The sequence below is a fragment of the Danio aesculapii genome, chromosome 23, assembly GCF_903798145.1.
Source record: "Danio aesculapii chromosome 23, fDanAes4.1, whole genome shotgun sequence".
In the NCBI taxonomy this organism is placed as follows: Eukaryota; Metazoa; Chordata; class Actinopteri; order Cypriniformes; family Danionidae; genus Danio; species Danio aesculapii.
Window position 1 is genome coordinate 34,506,641 of NC_079457.1, and position 18,989 is coordinate 34,525,629.

The 18,989-nt window shown below is 33.3% G+C and overlaps 1 long non-coding RNA gene across 1 annotated transcript; it reads right to left on the reverse strand.

Moving 5' to 3' along the window:
* Window positions 1-5,250: 5,250 nt before the first annotated feature.
* On the reverse strand, window positions 5,251-17,497 carry LOC130217417 (uncharacterized). The gene is made up of 4 exons (XR_008835870.1): window positions 17,373-17,497; window positions 15,082-15,167; window positions 8,658-8,751; window positions 5,251-5,343 (listed from the first exon to the last, which is right to left on the reverse strand). It is a non-coding gene; the product is annotated as an uncharacterized LOC130217417 (long non-coding RNA).
* Window positions 17,498-18,989: the final 1,492 nt, after the last annotated feature.

Consider the following 18,989-nt stretch of genomic DNA (forward strand, 5'->3'; position numbering starts at 1 on the left):
CTTACACGGTGTTGCTCTCGATGCTAAAGTGCTTCTCCTGCTAGCTAAACCAACTGTGTTCAAATAATAGTCTTTACCTGCCGTTTGGACACGCCTCCAAAGTTAAAAAACACCCGAAACTGCAGCGGCGGGCCGCGAAAAAACATCCGGCTCGGCACACAAGCTCTTACAGTAACAAAGGAAACAGTGGCTAAAACTTTCTAGTACTAAACACAGATAGCTGAAAACAATTTTAAATGTCCAACAACCATACACAACCAGCTGAAAACAAGTCTAAGTGTTCTCTAACCAAACACAGCAAATGAAAAAAGGTCTAACATGTACTTACCACGGTGTGCTTCGATGCTAAAGTGCTTCTCCTGCTAGCTAAACCAACCTGTGTTCAAATATATAGTCTTTACCTGCCGTTTGGACACTCCTCCAAAGTTAAAACACACCGAAACTGCAGCGGCGGGCCGCGAAAAAAACATCCGGCGCGGCACACAAGCTCTTACAGTAACAAAGGAAACAGTGGCTAAAACTTTCTAGTACTAAACACAGATAGCTGAAAAACAATTTTAAATGTCCAACAACCATACACAACCAGCTGAAAACAGTCTAAGTGTTCTCTAACCAAACACAGCAAATGAAAACAGGTCTAAATGTACTTACACCAGTGTTGCTCTCGATGCTAAAGTGCTTCTCCTGCTAGCTAAACCAACTGTGTTCAAATATATAGTCTTTACCTGGCGTTGGACACGCCTCCAAGTTAAAAAACACCCGAAACTGCAGCTGGTGGGGCGCGAAAAAATGTCCGGCTCGGCACACAAGCTTTACAAGTAACAAAGGAAACAGTGGCTAAACTTTCTAGTACTAAACACAGATAGCTGAAAACAATTTTAAATGTCCAACAAATATACACAACCAGCTGAAAACAAGTCTAAGTGTTCTCTAACCAAACACAGCAACTGAAAACAGGTCTAAATGTACTTACACTGTGTTGCTCTCGATGCTAAAGTGCTTCTCCTTTTTTAACATAAATGGCATAATTATTGTTGCAAATACTAACACTTCTACTAACGATAATACTGATAATACTAATAAAAACTGCTAATTCATAAAATGACAATTGTTATCAAATATTTAAATTATGATAATTATTATACCAGAATATCATATTATATATATATATATATATATATATATATATATATATATATATATATATGATTACAATATATTTTGGTGCATTTAAACAAAACAGATTTATTAAACACATATATTTATTAAAATAATATTTAGTCACCCAACATATTTAGAATTGAAAGATAACACAATTAAATTCAAGAAAACTATTGCAAAAGAATAAAAAAAATACAATCTATAAAATTTAAAATAAAATCTTTTTTTTTTTTGCTTCTCTTGATTTTTTTTCTCATGTTAATTTTGGTATTTAATATTTTTCTGTAACTTATAAATTTGGGTGTACTAGTTTTTGGACCATTACCATAAGTTATTTTGCTAGATAAGCTCCAGATTTGGCTTAGGTAGTTACTAATCTAATGTATATGCACATATATAAAATTGTATAACCTTCCTATTAAAAACATGAGTTTAAAAGATAGATTTGAGAGGGGTGTGTACTTATGCTGAGCACTGTACAAAACAATAATAAATAAATATGCATATATATATATATATATATATATATATATATATATTATATATATATATAATATATATAATATATAATATATATATATTTACACAAATTCCTGCATAAATATATAACTATAGTGCGTCCATAAACCACAAGTTCTGCATAAATAAATAAATAAATAATTAATAGTGCAGGCAGTAAATAATTAAATAAATTACACAAATGTTGGGGAAAAATGCTAAGAAGCCATCAGTCAAAAAAATTGAATGCAAAATTTTTCTAATGATCAACCAATGATGGCATAAAGACAGCCTTCTTCTAATTGATAGACCACCCTCTCATTAGTATGTTGAGCTGAGGAAAGTAAATACGGAACTACGTTCAAGAATTAGTAAATGTTTAAAAGCATGAAAAAAATAAATAAATCAACTCTGAGTTTAGCATTTTCTTTTTCCTCCAACATTCTTGTAATTTTATTTAATTATTACCTGCCCTTACTATTAATTATTTATATATTTATTGCAGGAATTTGTGTATTTTTTAAATACATTTATTTATTTATTTGCATATTCAGGAAAAATTGTATAGATTTATTTACTCATTTTATTTGTGTATTTATTTATTTATTGGTTTTACAGGTTTCATCTTCCATAATACACAGTGCGCAACATGAGTACACCCAATTTTGAAAATTAATATTTTTATTCATTTCTCAGTGAATACAGGTAATCTATTTTGATGCATTAGAACAAAACAGATTATTAAATTAACTTTTTGTTTCTATTGAATTCTGCTCTTTTAAAAAAAAATTCTTTAAAATTTATATATTTAAATTTGGGGTGTACTAATTTTGCACCATTATCGTGAGTTATTTTGTTATATTAGTATATATATATATATATATATATAATATATATATATATATATTATATATATATATATATATATATATATATGAGTATTGACTAATATAATGTATTTGCACAAATATAATTGTTCTAATATTCATTTATTAAGATATTTGTGAGGGATGTACTCATACACAGTTAGGTCCATAAATATAAGGACATCAACACAATCCTAACATTTTTGGCTCTATACACCAACACAATGGATTTGTGACTGTCAGCTTTAATTTGAGGGTATTTACATTCCAAATCAGGTGAACGCTTGTAGGAGTTACAACAGTTTACATATGAGCCTCCCACTTGTTAAGGGACCAAAAGTAATTGGACAGAATAATAATCACAAATCAACTTTCACTTTTAAATACTTGGTTGGCAAATGCTTTGCAGTCAAATACAGCCCTGAAGTCTGAAAACCCATATACATCACCACCAGACCCTGGGTTTCATTCCTGGTGGGGTTCTGAAGGCATCTACAGCAACTATCTTCAGTTGCCTGCTTGTTCTTTGGGGCATTTTCTCTTCAGTTTGTCTCAGCAAGTGAAATGCATGATCAATCAGATTCAGGTCAGGTGATTGACTAGACCATTACAAAACATTACACTTCCTTCAATTCAAAAACTTGTTGGTTGCTTTTGCAGTATGCTTTGGGTCATTGTCAATCTTCTCTGTGAAGCGCCGTCCAATGAGTTCTGAAGCATTTGGCTTAATTAGAGCAGAAAATAATACCTGAAACACTTTAGAATTCATTCTGCTGCTTTTGTCAGCAGTCACATCATAAATAAATACAAGAGAACCAGTTCCATTGACAGCCATACATTCCCACGCCATGACAATACCACCACCATGCTTTACTGCTTAGTATCATGAGCAGTCCTTTCCTTCTTCATACTCTTCCTCATTCTGGTACAAGTCGATCTTGATCTCATCTGTCCATAGGATGTTGTTCCAGAACTATGAAGACTTTTTAGAACTCTAATCTGGCCTTCCTGTTTTTGAGTCTCACCAATGGTTTACATCTTAAGGTGAACCCTCTGTATTCACGCTGATGTAGTCTTCTCTTGATTGTTGACTCTGACACACATACACCTACCACCCTGAGAGTGTTCTTGAGCTGGTCAACTGTTGTGAAGAGTGTTTTCTTCACCAGGAAAAGAATTCTTTGGTCGTCCACCACAGTTGTTTTCCGTGGTCTTCCGGATCTTTTGGTGTTGCTGAGCTCACTGGTGCGTTCTTTCTTTTAAGAATGTTCCAAACGCTGTTCTGGCATTGCCTAATGTTTTTGCTATCTCTCTGATGTTTTTTTTCAGCCTAATGATGGCTTGCTTGATTAATAGTGATAGTTCTTTGGATCTCATCTTGAGTGTTGACAGTAATAGATTCCAAATGCAAATAGCACACTTGAAATTAAAGCTGTGGACACACTAGAGTTTTAGCTTGCAAAATTCTGTCGTACGGCACTGCGAAAAGGGGTGGGATTAAACATGATGATTAGACATTAAAAAAAGTAGGCGATTGCTCCATATTTAAAATTTCTGTACAGGGAGGTCAAGTTTTAATCCTCAATTGGTCTCATGCATCATGTGATGCGATTTCGCGGGTCAGAGTTCACAAGCTTGAACATTCCATCACAGCGATCTGCGAAACTGATGCACAAGCTGCTTTTCGATCTGATGCATTCGCATTGCCTATAAATGGAAGTCAATGGGGAGACAGTCCAGTGTGACCGCAGCTTAACTCTGGACTTTTTATTTGCTCATTGTAATTGGAATAATGAGGGGATAACACACATCTGACTATGGAACAGCTTGAAGCCAATTGTCCAATTACTTTTGGATCCCTAACAAGTAGGAGGCACATATTCAAACTGTTTTAATTCCTACAGCGTTCACTGATTTGATTGTAAATACCCTCAAATTATAGCTGGCAACCAGCAGTTGAATCACATCTTGTTTGTTTCATTTCAGATCCATTGTGTTGGTGTATAGAGCCAAAAATGTTAGAGTTGTCTTAATGTCCAAATATTTATGGACTTAAGTGTATATCTCATGATATATATATATATATATTCCTAAAGCACATTATTGTTAAAGAATGATGCAACAAAACCACTGATATAAAATTTTTTATTCATAGACAAGCAAATCCTCTGGCAGAAACAGTAATTACACGACAGATCTTTCAGTTTTTCCAAAAGAAGAAAAAAACAAAGCAAACGTTGGCTTTGGTTGAAGTGGAATGGATTGAAGTCAGTTAGTAAAGGGCTTGATAGGACACATTTAGCTTGTCAGTCATTGAATTACATTTCCTGACTGTGACTCAGTCTCCGGCAAGTTGAAACAACAGCGGCAGTGAAAGCACAGGTCAGTTTCAGATGTCAGTTTACAGTTTCATTAAACATCAATTTCCAGTTCATTGAAACAGACATTTATGATATTACAGTTGTGCTCTTGACAGCCTTCTCCTGATAACTTACACATATCTCATATTTCTCATCACGAGGAGTGGTAAAACACAAAGGATCAGTTCAGTGTGTTCCTGTTGTCAATGAACCCTCTGATCTGCACTTTCTGTTTCGCCTATAAAGACTCTGTAATGCAGTCCACATTTTTTTCAAAGAAACAACCAGCAGTGCAAGCCTTCAATTTAACCCAATAATCTTAATCAGTACTTTAAATTAACCATAATGTAGAGAAGCAAGGAGAAGGAGTTTAGAGACAGTCCTCAACACTGACTGTCTGAGAGAGTCGATTCCTTCAAAATCTTCAGAGATCAATTATCAGATGCATCTCAGGAAAGCTGGAATACAGGCAAAAAACACAAGATATGGGGATTTCACTAAAATGAGCATGCATTAGCTGTACTATTAACCCTCATAATGTATTTAAAACTTAGATTCTCATTTCACATTTATAGAATTGCTTTTATAAAAGATTCATTACTTATAGTATTTAAACCTGTTAGCCAGCACTCACTTTTGGGATTACAGTTGCCTAATTTTAATAGTAACAGTTCTTGACACCAGTAAGCTGCAAAACAAATTAGGTATCATTGGAAAGAAGACACTTTGGGCTTTATTGTGTAGCTTTGTGAAGTTTCATGCTCAAAAATATAAAAAGTTATACATTATGAATAAATGAGAAAAAATGTATTGTGTTCAATATTTGTTTTTCCATATCACAGGAAAACATTAATGTAAAAAATAAGAAAGAAAAAATATGCCTTGAAAGCCAAATGTTTCATAAGTTTATATTTCAAATTTGATGAAGATAAAACATGTAAAAACTTATTATTTCTAATTAGTAACTTTTAAATGTGTAAAAAAAAGGTTTTTACTGCTTTTACTGTGGTATTACCGCATTCTTTACCCCTTGTTTACTAAGTAAAACATTGAAAATTGCTTGAAAATCTAAAGTATCTACATATTCCAACTGATGAATAAAGATTATAAATGCATATAATCTGTGTTTGCTCAATATTAACCCCATTGAAATTAATAGAATGAATTTTCTGTGAATGTATGCATTTGTTGCTCATAAATGGTACAGATTTAAAGTAGGAAACCTATATACTAAAGGAATAATATATTACTGTAAAATGTATCAGAAAATCTATCAAATTTCCATAAACATCTTTCACTTAGCACAAAATTCAGTCACTGTGTGTTAGATATGAGTAGGGTCAAACAAATAAATAAATCATTAATATAATTTTAATTTAATAAAGTTATACACATTCACGCAAGTAAATATATAGACTCAATAATGGGTTAAAACTGCGCCGATTCCGTGTGGGCCTAGATATAAGAAAAGGCTAAACATATTTAACACATTTTTTGACAATTTTTTTACTTCATAGACAATTTTACAAAAAGGTATTAATCATTGAAAGGCACTCCATACATACCCATGCACAACATTAGCCAAATAAGGAATGTGTAAAACAAAATTTAAATGGTTACATCTTTTTAAGCTACAGTAGGTGTCAAAGTCAATTGCTGGAGCCGCAGCTCTGCAGAGACCCTCTGCTCCAACCCTAATCAACACAGCTGATACAAATATTCGAGGGGTTCATAAAAATCTTGGAACACTTTGATTAGGGTTGGAGCAAAACTGTGCAGAGCTGCGACCCTCCAGGAATTGACTTTGACATCTATGTCTTAAAGGAATATTCCACTTAAAAAAAAAAAAAGCTCATATTAGAACTTCCCTAGAGTTAAACATTTAGACTTTTTGTTTCAACTTCTGAATCCATCCAGCTGATCTCCAGGTCTGATGGGAGAAAGTTTAGCTTAGCAGGAGGCGCAATAATATTACACTTGCTGGGTTCCACACAATTCTTTCATGTTGTCCCAACACAAATCAATTAACCCCCAGGGTCGAAGACACCGTATACGCGTTTTGAGGCGTCTTCTCTTGATAATGCAGAAAAGAACTTAAATTACACTTGCAGTTTCGATCAAGCAGATAAGAGCAAAACATCAATTGAATCTGATAGGTGTCTACTTTTTTTGTGTACACTCACAATAACAACAAAATGATGTGCTTTTGCAAAATAAGGAAAACAATAGTCTAGGTATTCTTTTACTTTATGTTCTGTTCTTGTTTTTTCCCTTCAGTATTTCTTCATTTGTTCATTGCTAATCCTGAATTATCCTTTAATTAGTCATTTAATTAATTCATTTACTTCAGCTTTGCTCCATGTTTCTTGAACCCTCAGTAGTGTGGACACTCGGGATACCTGAGGTATTTGCTCTGGGGTTTAAAGGATTAAAGGTGTGAGAGGTAAAACATTGTATTTTGTATACATCATTTTACCAGTAATATAATGTTAATTTAAATTACTGAGGTGGACTGTAAAAAAACACAGATTGCTGGCAACCACAGCTGCCAGTAGTTTACCCTAGAATCAAGAAAAAACAGTATTTTACTGTAAAATTTACTGTAAAACCTGAAGCAAATTTCTTCTGTGTGTCACCGTTGTGGAGGAGAGTAGAGCCAGTGTTTAAGTCAAAGATGAACAATGAACTGCTGATGTTATGCTGCATGTTTCTTTATTCAAAGGCAGTGACTGTTTAGTTGCTGTTGCAGTAAGAATCTCTCTGGTAATTCCAGCTTTACATGTATGTGTGCTGCTGTGAAATTTAAGGCATTTGGGTTTAATGGAACTTTTCTATTTAACTAAAATAAGTTATTATTATAAATATGCTAATAAGCATCTATAACACATTACTTCATAAACTCATATTGGCCGATTTGAGGCAGTTGCTTTCAGTGAACAAAATGAGTTCACTTGAGTATTGTGTATATCAATGTGGTCCATGTATTTTTACAGCAACATACTGTAAAATAACAGTACATTGCTGGCAATTGCAGCTGCCAGTATCTTACTGTTAATTTACAGAGCAATTTAACAGTAACTTGCTGGCAACCATGCTGCCAGTAACTTACTGTTTTTTTTTTTTAACGGGACAATTTTTAACAGTGTACCAAGGTGTCTTTGGGTATTTCCAAGTTTTATATGCATAAAAAAAATGTAAATCGAGTGTGTGTGACGTCTTAGCATGAACACACAGCCCACACTCCTTTTCACTAGTTAAAATAGATTATTTCTCTGCATTTTAACGTTTTTTGAAACAAATACAAATATGTCAGCAAAATACATAACACTATTCTAGTGGTTTTTGGTTATTTTGAAACAAAAATTATACATATGGTCTCTTTAAAAATATCTATAATTTTTTATTTACTCACAAAACCAACACTATCTCATGGCAATTCGTAACTTTTTGATTTAGAGGCTATGAATCCATCTTATTCATACAGTTTTACACGATTTGCTCATCCCCCAATGATGGTTGGGTTTAGGGGCAGGGTTGGGTGCCACGTCTCCTTTTAAAAATTGTAATTTTTACAACTGAACTCTAAACTGACAAAATGTAAAATACTTATGTTTCCTTGTGAGATCAGGCTGACAAAACCTATGCCATTGTTTTGATTTTTTTTTTTTTTTATGTGTTAATTGACAAATGAATCACAGTATGCGCTGCCTTTTCTTCATTCCATTCATCCTTGTATTTTTGTATTTAAAGTAGAGACAAACAGTCAGCTCACTTTGCATTTAGCCGCTTGAGCTTCACTTGTGGTCCTGCTCTTCTGCTCTTTCAAACAGACTTTTCTTACTGGAGATGTTCACATGTCTCAGATCCTGATAGAACAAATGACAAATATATTACCTACTAGCATTAATGCATCAAGACATTCGACACAGTTCAGTATTGCATATACTAAGCTTGTAACTCATCCGGAAACAGTTTAAGGAGTCGTCAGCATTACAAAATACCTGAACAAGCCACCAAATTTCTACTTATTTTAAATATAGTATTACAGTGAGGGAAATAAGTATTCAACAGGTCAACATCTTTCTCAGAAAACATATTTCTAAAGGTGAAGTTGACTTGAAATGTTCACCAGATGTTGGTAACAACCAAAGAAATACATATATGCAAAGAAAACAAATTAATTAGTTTATAAATTAAGTTATGTGTAAAAAAATGAAAAGACACAGGAAAAAAGTACACATGAAGAAAGGGAGGTGTAAAAAGAAAGTGAAACCCAAGACAGCAGCTGAAATCTCTCAGTAGTTATTCAGCAACCCTTCACCCATTGTCATAGTAAATTAATATCAACTGCTTCAGTCCAACATCTACATCACTAGGATGATAAAGATGAAACCAGGGTGGACAATTATCCAAAACACATGACAATTATCCAAAACACAGCCAAGAAAACTCTCAAATGCTCTCAGAGAAAGAAAATCAAGCTGTAGGATGACTTGGCCAAACACCTGACTTGAATCCAATATGAAATACAAATTAAAGATCAGATTTAATAGACAGACCCACAGAACCATCAAGACTTTTACACTATGTTGAAGTCTGTGAAAAACTCACACCTGAGCAATGCATGTGACTTCGTTCTCTATATGAATGAACAGTAGTTTCAGTACATTATCCTTGTGTCATTACAGTATTTTTACACAATGTTTTCGATTTCTTTTTTGTTTTTCTATATTTTTGTTTTTATACATGAAATTGAACCAAAATCTGACTCAATTCCATGTCAATAGGTCTTTTTGAATATTTTTTCCCAGAAAAAAAAAAAAAAACATGACATGTTGAATACTTTCCCCTCACTGTATTTAAGGCCAACTATTATTATTATTATTATTATTATTATTATTATTATTATTATTATTATTATTATTATTATTATTATTTCCTTTATTTCAGACTCTTAGTCCATATCCAAAACATAACAAATCACAAATTACAATTAATAAATAAATAAACAACTAATACCATACAATCATATATGTATTGACATAATTTTAAGAACATTTATTCCAATGCTTCCATAACTAGGAGAGGTCCTTAGTATAACTTAGTGTGGGATCATTTAAAACCTTTACAACTGCATTACTTAAGATATTCAATCAACAAATACAATCATACATATATTTCCTAAATACATACAGTTGAAGTCAGAATTATTACCCCCCCCCTACTTTTATGTTTTTCTCCAATTTCTGTTTAACGGAGGAGATTTTTTCAACACATTTCTAAACATAATAGTTTTAATAACTCATTTCTAATAACTGATTTATTTTATCTTTGCCATGATGACAGTAAATAATATTTTTACTAGTTATTTTCAAGACACTTCTATACAGCTTAAAATGACATTTAAAGGCTTAACTAGGTTAATTAGGTTAACTAGGCAGGTTAGGGTAATTAGGCAAGTTATTGCATAACAATGGTTTGTTCTGTAGACTATCGAGAAAAATATAGCTTAAAGGGGCTAATAATTTTGTCCTTAAAATGTTTTTAACAGCTTTTATGACATACTGTGAAAATTTTCTTGCTCTGTTAAACATCATTTGGGAAATATTTAAAAAAGAAAAAAAAAATCAAAGGGGGGGGTAATAATTATGACTTCAACTGTACATAAATGTTTTTTTTTTATTAGTAAACATTATTGTTCTTTAGTTTTTCTCAATATTTATTTCCTTTTACACTGTTTTAAATGCGCCACATTCTTCACCTCAACTATGAAACTTGTTTTCTGAATGACAGAATATTTTAGGAGGACTGAAAAAGGTCATTTAAGGATAAGTGGAGGTGTCATTATAATGACTGAAGTCGTAAATGATGGTTCAGACTTGTTATTTCATAGGCGCAAACTACTCCACATTCACCAGATACATGGCACATGTTTGTGTGATGAGTAATGAGTCAAATCAGTCAACACAGCTGACTAAACTGAGAAGGTGTAACACTGCCACCAAGCCAAAGACCAAAGAATAACACTGTTCAGTGAGCGAGTGCTGATCACAAAGCTTCCACGAGAAGACTCACAACTAAACCGACCACTTGAAAATTCGCAGTTTGACAGAGACGGTCTATAGGTATGTGTTTTTGTGAAGATATGTGAAATTGCAATTTCAGATAAAAACATACTGTAATTTTGATAAAAATAAATAAATAAAAATAAACAAACAAGTTTTTGTTTGTTGTGATTGAAAATCAGGTTTATTCCACCAAATACTCATTTAAATTTCTTCTGAAATTAAACACTTGTGTATCCAATATGAATGTAAATGTGTTTGTTTATGCTATTACATTACTTTGTTTAATTATGCACTTTTAATAAATGATTTAAATTACATTTTTATTATAATTTTGGAAGAAAGGCCAATAGGTAGTCGTACTCAAGCACTCATATACTCTTAACCCAAATAGCTGACTTCATTAGAAATTAACTAGAAAACCAGCGCTGTTTAGTTTTTGTGTAAATTCAGTGAAAATGGTCAAGTAAAGTAAAAGTATCTGGCTTAAGAGTATAACTATAAATCATAAATCCAGAGAATCTGAGAATGTAGAATGTATACATTCAACAGGTTTTTTTCTGGTTCTTGAATCTGATTGGTTTATAGCCGTGCAATATTCTGCCAGCAACAGCACTCGTACCACCTCTTTAGCCTAGAGCCCTGCATTTTAACCTGACTTTTTTTATAACCCTCGGGCCGGGCTTCGGGCCAATTTTCACACATAGCTAGCACGCATATCGGGCTTCGGCCTGCATTAGAAAAAACTTAGATTGGGTGCGGTCCAGAAGTGCATAGAGATTTCCAGCCACGTACAATAGAGAACATAAAGAAAAAAATTCCAACTTAAAACTGTGAAAAAAAAACACTAGAGGAAGGACAACTTCTGGACAAATTTTTAAATAGTGAGAACTTTAAATGATGACCCAACTGGTTATGCACAATGCACAACTGTAAGTCCAGGGGCGCCTGCGGGATTTTATTCCAGTTATGCACAAATCATCACCACCCCGCCTCATCATCCCTTATTCTTATTCTAATCTCAAGAAATACTCATGCTTACTGTAAATGGCTACATTATTTAAGGGCATTCATTATGACATAATTAGTTTCTTTTTAATAATGATATAGTTTTCTTTGAAATCTGAATGTAATAAAGCACATCAGCATCAAGGAAAAATCAGACACTCAAGGTGTAATCTTTAAAATGATGACATATTAAAAAAATTGTGGTAGTGAAGCATTAATTAAATCCTTAATTTCCACAACAAAATGTTCCACATTTGAGTAATGGATGCACTCAAACAAAAATAATTTGTATATTTGTATAGGAAAAAATATCTTTTTAAAACAAATTTTGTCTCTTAGTTTTCATATATATAATATATATATATATATATATATATATATATATTATATATATATATATATATATATATATTTGTGGTCAGTTATCTACTAGATAAAATAGGAGAACGAATAACATTTGAGGTGAAGTGCTTCAAAACAAGTCCGCTATATGCTTAGTGCAAAACACCAACTGGATTGTCAAATAAAATAATAATCTAGCTTAAATAAAACTAAAATTAGAATTGTAAGTTTTAGTGTGCAGAAAAACCCGCCAGCAAAACTAAAGCCAATAGATTTCTTTACACATCTCCCACCATGCAAGTAGATACATGCTTTAAAACACACAAACGCACACCTTTATTTATTCTCATTCTTTTTTGCTTGTCAATATATTGTAGTGTATACTGTTTAGTAATCTTTTTCAATTATGTTATAAATAAATAAATAAATAAATAAATAAGCTGCATAAGTTCACGCCCTCTCATGATGGTAGGTACGCGCAGTGCATACAGCCGTACGGTTGCAGGTGCCACTGGGTTAAATTGAGTAAACTTACTTTGGACAACATACCGCTTGAATATCGCTGTCACTTAAACTAAATCTTACATTTAAAAAAAAAAAAAAACTCCAAATGTTTCTCTAAATTATTCAGATAAAAAAAAAAAAAAATGAAAAACATCAACTTTATATTAAATACAAAGCTGGTCTATATTATAATGGCTGTGACTGTATAAACTGTTTGGCGGGAAAAAAACGGGCTTTGGGTCGGACTCGGGACAAAAATTTTGATGAGCTGGCGGACAAGGGCCGTGCTACAGCCTGTGCATCTCGGGCCAGGGCCGGGCTAGGGCTTGAATTTAAGGCCCGTGCAGGGCTCTACTTCAGCCTTCACCCTTGTGCATTAGGGGAGTGCGGTGCACAAAGTAAGACGGGGTTAAATGTAAGTTATTTGCTCAAGGTTGACCATGGCATGCTTTTGAGGTTTTTTACCATAGTGCCAGGAGACGTCTTCCTGCCAATTATTTAAAAAGTTAGGCGAAATTTGGATGAGAAATACAAGAGAAATTTTTGCAGCATAAAAGTATTTTTGATTATAGCCAATATTTTTTTATATTTAAAAAATCTGTGAAAGTATGTAAGTGAAATCTTATTTTGTTGTGATAAACGACAAAAAATAATTTTATTGCTAATAATGCAAATAAATGCATTGTATAATAATGGATAGTGGATAATAACACAAATAGATTCAAATGTGTTTATCCAATAAATAAAGAAACATACTGTGTGATGTAGAATAAAAAAAAGAGCCAATTACTGAGGAAATATAGCTCCTATTTAAAGTAAGGATTTGATTTAATTGTGTGATATCTGCCTTTATACGCATATGTTACAACTAACACTCTGTTACAACTTGTCCCGCAGGTGGGGTAAATAGTAGCATTTTTACTCCTGGCAATTTTGACAGCGCACCTGCGGTCATTAGCCTGAGCATAGACGGTTGACATTGTCCATCCACAGATGGCAACAGAGACAGAATAATAAGCCCTTAGAGGAGGAAAAATACAGTGTAATTTCTAACTACAGCTGATCAAATCATTATTAACAGGTAAGTTACATTCTAAGTAGATATCTCTTTTGTATGTTGTAGTGCTGTATTTATACCATATAATTGTAGTGTATTGAGTGTGAGATGGGACTCGCATATCAGGAATGTGTGTTGTGTTGGCAGAAAGAAAGAATACAGTAAATGCCCGCATGTGTTTAGCGTTTTTCCTATCACAAATACAACAGCAATCTGGTAGTGATTGCGCTGCTTTTCTTTTCAGGGTTTATTATTGTGATATCCCAATTACAACAGGGAAATATATAGACTGTAATAGACTGTAATACTGCAGGGAGATATCTCTGTAGACTGCCTTTCAGCCTTATACTCTTAAAATGTCAGCAAAATCATCTGTTTTGTCTTCAATTTAGACATTAAGCTATAGAATCATACAAACACTAGCTGTAAAGTGGCGCTGGTGAATTAGTAACGGCTTTTGCTGTTCTGACATCAGCTGCAAATTTTAAGACTGTTGTGTTTATTGTCTTTTTTATATACACGATTATACAGACGAACTGTTGTATAAACGCAATATCACATGACAGTGCGATGTGGCTGTATATCATCACTGATGGGACACTAAGGTATTTATTTTGGATAGAATAAAATCAGTTTTACATTTTATATCTAGTAGAATATTATTTACATCATCATGGCAAAGATAAAAAAATCTGTTATTAGAAATGAGTAGTTAAAAACTATTATGTTTAGAAATGTGTTGAAAAAATCTTCTCTCCGTTAAACAGACATTGGGGAGAAAATAACAGGGGGCTAATAATTCAGATTTTATATATATCATATATATATCATATAAAAAAGCTCCTATATTTATATTCTGTTATTTCACTTTAAAGGAAATGGAAAATAAAACTATTAATTGTCATAAGAGTAAAATTACTAAAGTCACACACAAAAGCCAGATAAAATTTTGCTAATTTTGGATAAAAATCTCAGATGACACTTTTTTTGCATATTCTAGTTTATTCGTTTATTTGTATAGCAGTTTTCACAATAATTATTGTTTCAAAGCAGCTTTATAAAAGGTGCACATTATTGCATTACAATCAAATACGGAAAAGATAAGGATATTAGTTACCAAAATATTAGGAAAGGTATTAATTGAATAAATATTATAATATTTTTTTTTTCTTGTAACTGAATGTAAGCTGTTTAACCCAAGACTACAACTCAGAACGTACCGTAGGAGATGATGAGATGTTGAATGTTTTCTTCTGAACCCAACGATTATCCGATCAGAGATTCCTGAAGATAAATTCCGAAAATCCTGAAAAAGACAGTAAGTATTTTAATAATTAAAACAAATCATTAAACAAACATTAAATGTGCAGTATGTTGAACTAGTTATTGCAATTCAAATTCAAAACACTTTTTCACCCAGCTCCTTCTCTGATGACTCCAAGCAAATGCAGGTTGCCAAATTAACGACACCAACAGAGGTGAGCATGCCTGACTATTGAGACTACACCATAACTACACTTGACGACATGCAACACAAGTGATCTCATCCATGTTAAAGGAGCTTCTGACCTGAAAATGTATATTTTAGAAATAGTTACTGTTTCTTTAATATGCATCCACATACAGTGCATCAGGAAAGTATTTATAGAGCTTTAGTTTTTCCATATTTTTTATGTTACAGCCTTATTTCAAAATGGATTATATTGTTTTATTTCTTCAAAATTTCACACACAATACCCTATAATGACAATATGAAAAACGATTTTTTGAAATTGTTGCAAATCTATTAAATATAAAAAACTGTACATAAATCAGATGTCAACAACAATTACATGTACATAAGTATTCACAGCCTTTGCTCAATACTTTGTTGATGCACCTTTGGCAGCAATTATAGCCTTAAGTCTTTTTGAATATGATGCCACAAGCTTGGCAGACCTGTCTTTGGGAATTTGTGCCCATTCCCCTTTGCAGTACCTCTCAAGCTCAATCAGGTTGTATGGGAAGCGACGATGTACAACCATTTTCATATCTCTCCAGAGATGTTCAATAGGATTTAGGTCTGGGCTCTGGCTAGGCCACTCAAAGACATTCACTGAGTTGTTATGAAGCCACTCCATTGATGTTTTGGTGGTGTGCTTTGGGTCATTGTCCTGTTGGAATATGAACCGTCGCCCCAGTCTGAGGTAAAGAGCATCTCAAGCAGGTTTTCACTCTGTACATTGCTGCATTCATCTTTCCCTCTATCCTGACTAGTCTTCCAGTTTCTGCTGCTGAAAAACTTCCCCACAGCATGATGCTGCCACCACAGTATTAGCCTGGTGATGAGCATTGCCTGATTTTCTCCAAACATAACGCCTGGCATTCACTCCAAAGAGTTCAATTTTAGTTTCATCAAATTTGTTTCAGATGCCTTTTGGCAAATTCCAGGCGGGCTGCCATGTGTCCTTTACTAAGGAGTGGCTTCCATCTGGTCAATCTACCATACAGGACTGATTGATGGGTCGCTGCTCAGATGGTTGTCCTTCTGTAAGGTTCTCCTCTCTCCACAGAAGAACAGTCAAGCTCAGACAGAGTGACCATAGGGTTACTGATAAACTCTCTGACTAAGGCCCTTCTCCCCCAATCACTCAGCTTAGATGGACAGCCAGCTCTAGGAGAGTCCTGGTGGATCCAAACATCTTCCACTTACGGATGATGGAGGCCATTGTGCTCATTGGAACTTTCAGAGCAGCAGAAATTTGTCTGTATATTCCCCAGTCTTGTGTCTCGAGACGTTTACAGACAATTTCTTTGTCTTCATGCTTAGTTTGTGCTTTGACATGCACTGTCAACCCTGGGACCTTATATAGACAGCTGTTTGCCTTTTAAATCATGTCCAATCAACTGAATTTACCACAGGTGAACTCCAATTAAGCTGCTGAGTGGAAACAGAATGTACCTGAGCTCAATTTAGAGCTTCACGGAAAAGGCTGTGAATGCTTATGTACATGTGTTTTTTTAGCTTTTTTATTTTTTAATAAATTTGCAACAATTTCAAAACAAATCTTTTTTCACGTTGTCTTTATGGCATATTGCATGTAGAATTTCGAGGAAATAAAAGAATTTAATCCATTTTGGAAGACTGTAGCATTAAAAAATGTGGAAAAAGTGAAGCGCTATGAATACTTTCCGGATGCGCAGTATGTGGATGCAGCCTTCATGACTGAATTGAAATAGGCTGTGTTTTCCAACAAGGCAACCAATAGTGCTGAATATTACTGGCAGTGGGTGGGTTATAGAGACCAAAACAAACACAGACATTCTAATACAGAACATCCATTTTCAAAGGAAAATAACTGACTTTAGCATTGTTTTTTCGATAAACAAGTATATTCACTTAGAATATTTCTTAAGAATCTGCAAACACATTATGGTATCTTTACCCTTTTTAAGAGTCAAACACTTATATAACAGCACCTTTATGATGAGCTGAAATAATTAGGTAAATATCACTGCAGATGGAGATCACCTGCTTGGAGAACAGATGTGATTTCTCTGCTCCATCCTGCTCTTTCTCAAACAGCTCCCTCTTTCGCGAAACCTCATCCGCCAAACACACCGTCTTATGAACCATTGGGGATTTGGATATCTCCCACTTCTAAAAGATGAAAAACACAAACCATTTCTCTTTCTTACAATCCCCAAACTGTCCACAAAAAGCTGCAATTAAATTTAAAAGGATAGTTCACTCAAAATTTAAGTTGATATATTGTTTACTCTCCCTCAAGTTATTCCAAACTTTATGAGATTCTTTATTCTGTTGAACACAAAAGAAGACATTTAAAAAAATGAACTGAAACTGACAGTAACCACTGACTTTCATAGTAGGTAAAATTAATACTATGACTGTCAATGGTTACTGGGTTGGGGCTGGAAGGGCATCCGCTCTGTAAAGCATATGCAGTAATAGTTGGTGGTTCATTCTGCTGTGGGAACCTCTGAAATAGAGACTGAGGAAAAGTAATTACAAATGAATGCACGTCTTCAGCATTTTTCTAAATATCTTACTTTGTGTTTAACAGAATAAAGAAATTCAAAATAGGTTTTCACAAGTGATGAGTGTGTAAATGATGACTGAATTGTCAGTTTTTTTTAACTATCCCTTTAAACAAAGACTGGTGGTGTATGTTTTGCAAGAATATTTTTCTGTTTCACTATTTCTACTTCAAAATGCAATGTAATTAAAACAGGTGTTTCTTGCTGTTTCTTAGTAATTAGCTGTTTTCTTAATAATTATAAACATTTTTTTTCTAAAAAAAAAAAAAAAAAATAATATCTATAATATATATATAATATATATATATATATATATATATATATATTATATATATTATATATATATATATTTATATTCAATGGCCAGTTAACTTTCCTGTCGTGTTTGGGTCAAACCTGATCAATTTACAACTTAAAATACTCTTAAATATTGTCTTTTACATCTGATTTCCTCGAGCCAAATGTAGGTATTTTTTTTACAGAAGCTATAAACACACGCGCATGCTGCGACCGGTGATGAGTCAACAATCGCAATATTTTGACTTATTTAAAGTAGGCTATAGGCTTTAGCATATAATAATTTTGTTAAAGACATTTATAAAAAAATGTAGCTAATATATCACAGGGTTTGTGTGGCAATTACAGTGGAGCATTAATTTTTTCCCGTGGAGCGAAACAAACACTGTAGTTGTGTATGTGAGGAACGCACAAAAATATACCATTCAATATTTTTGTCGGCAGAAAAATATTCTTTGAACGATTTGTTTTGTACAATTTGTATCTTAGTTTTTGTCGTCAGTTATTTACAAAAAAAAACAAGAATAACTAATAAACTGAAGTGAAGCGATGTGCCTCAGGGTCCGCTATAGCCGCGGCCAAAACACAAACTAAATACAATCGTAATATAAATAAAATAAAGTGAAATATTCAGTTTCGAATATTTCGAATAGGCTGCTCTTTTAATTTTGATCATACAGTTAACAAAGATTCCATATTCGACTGAGCATTTATAATGACCCAAACCAAAACTTTTAAAGAGTGATAGAAGTGAGACTTTCTTTTGTCCGTTCTTCCTTGAGATGTATATTAT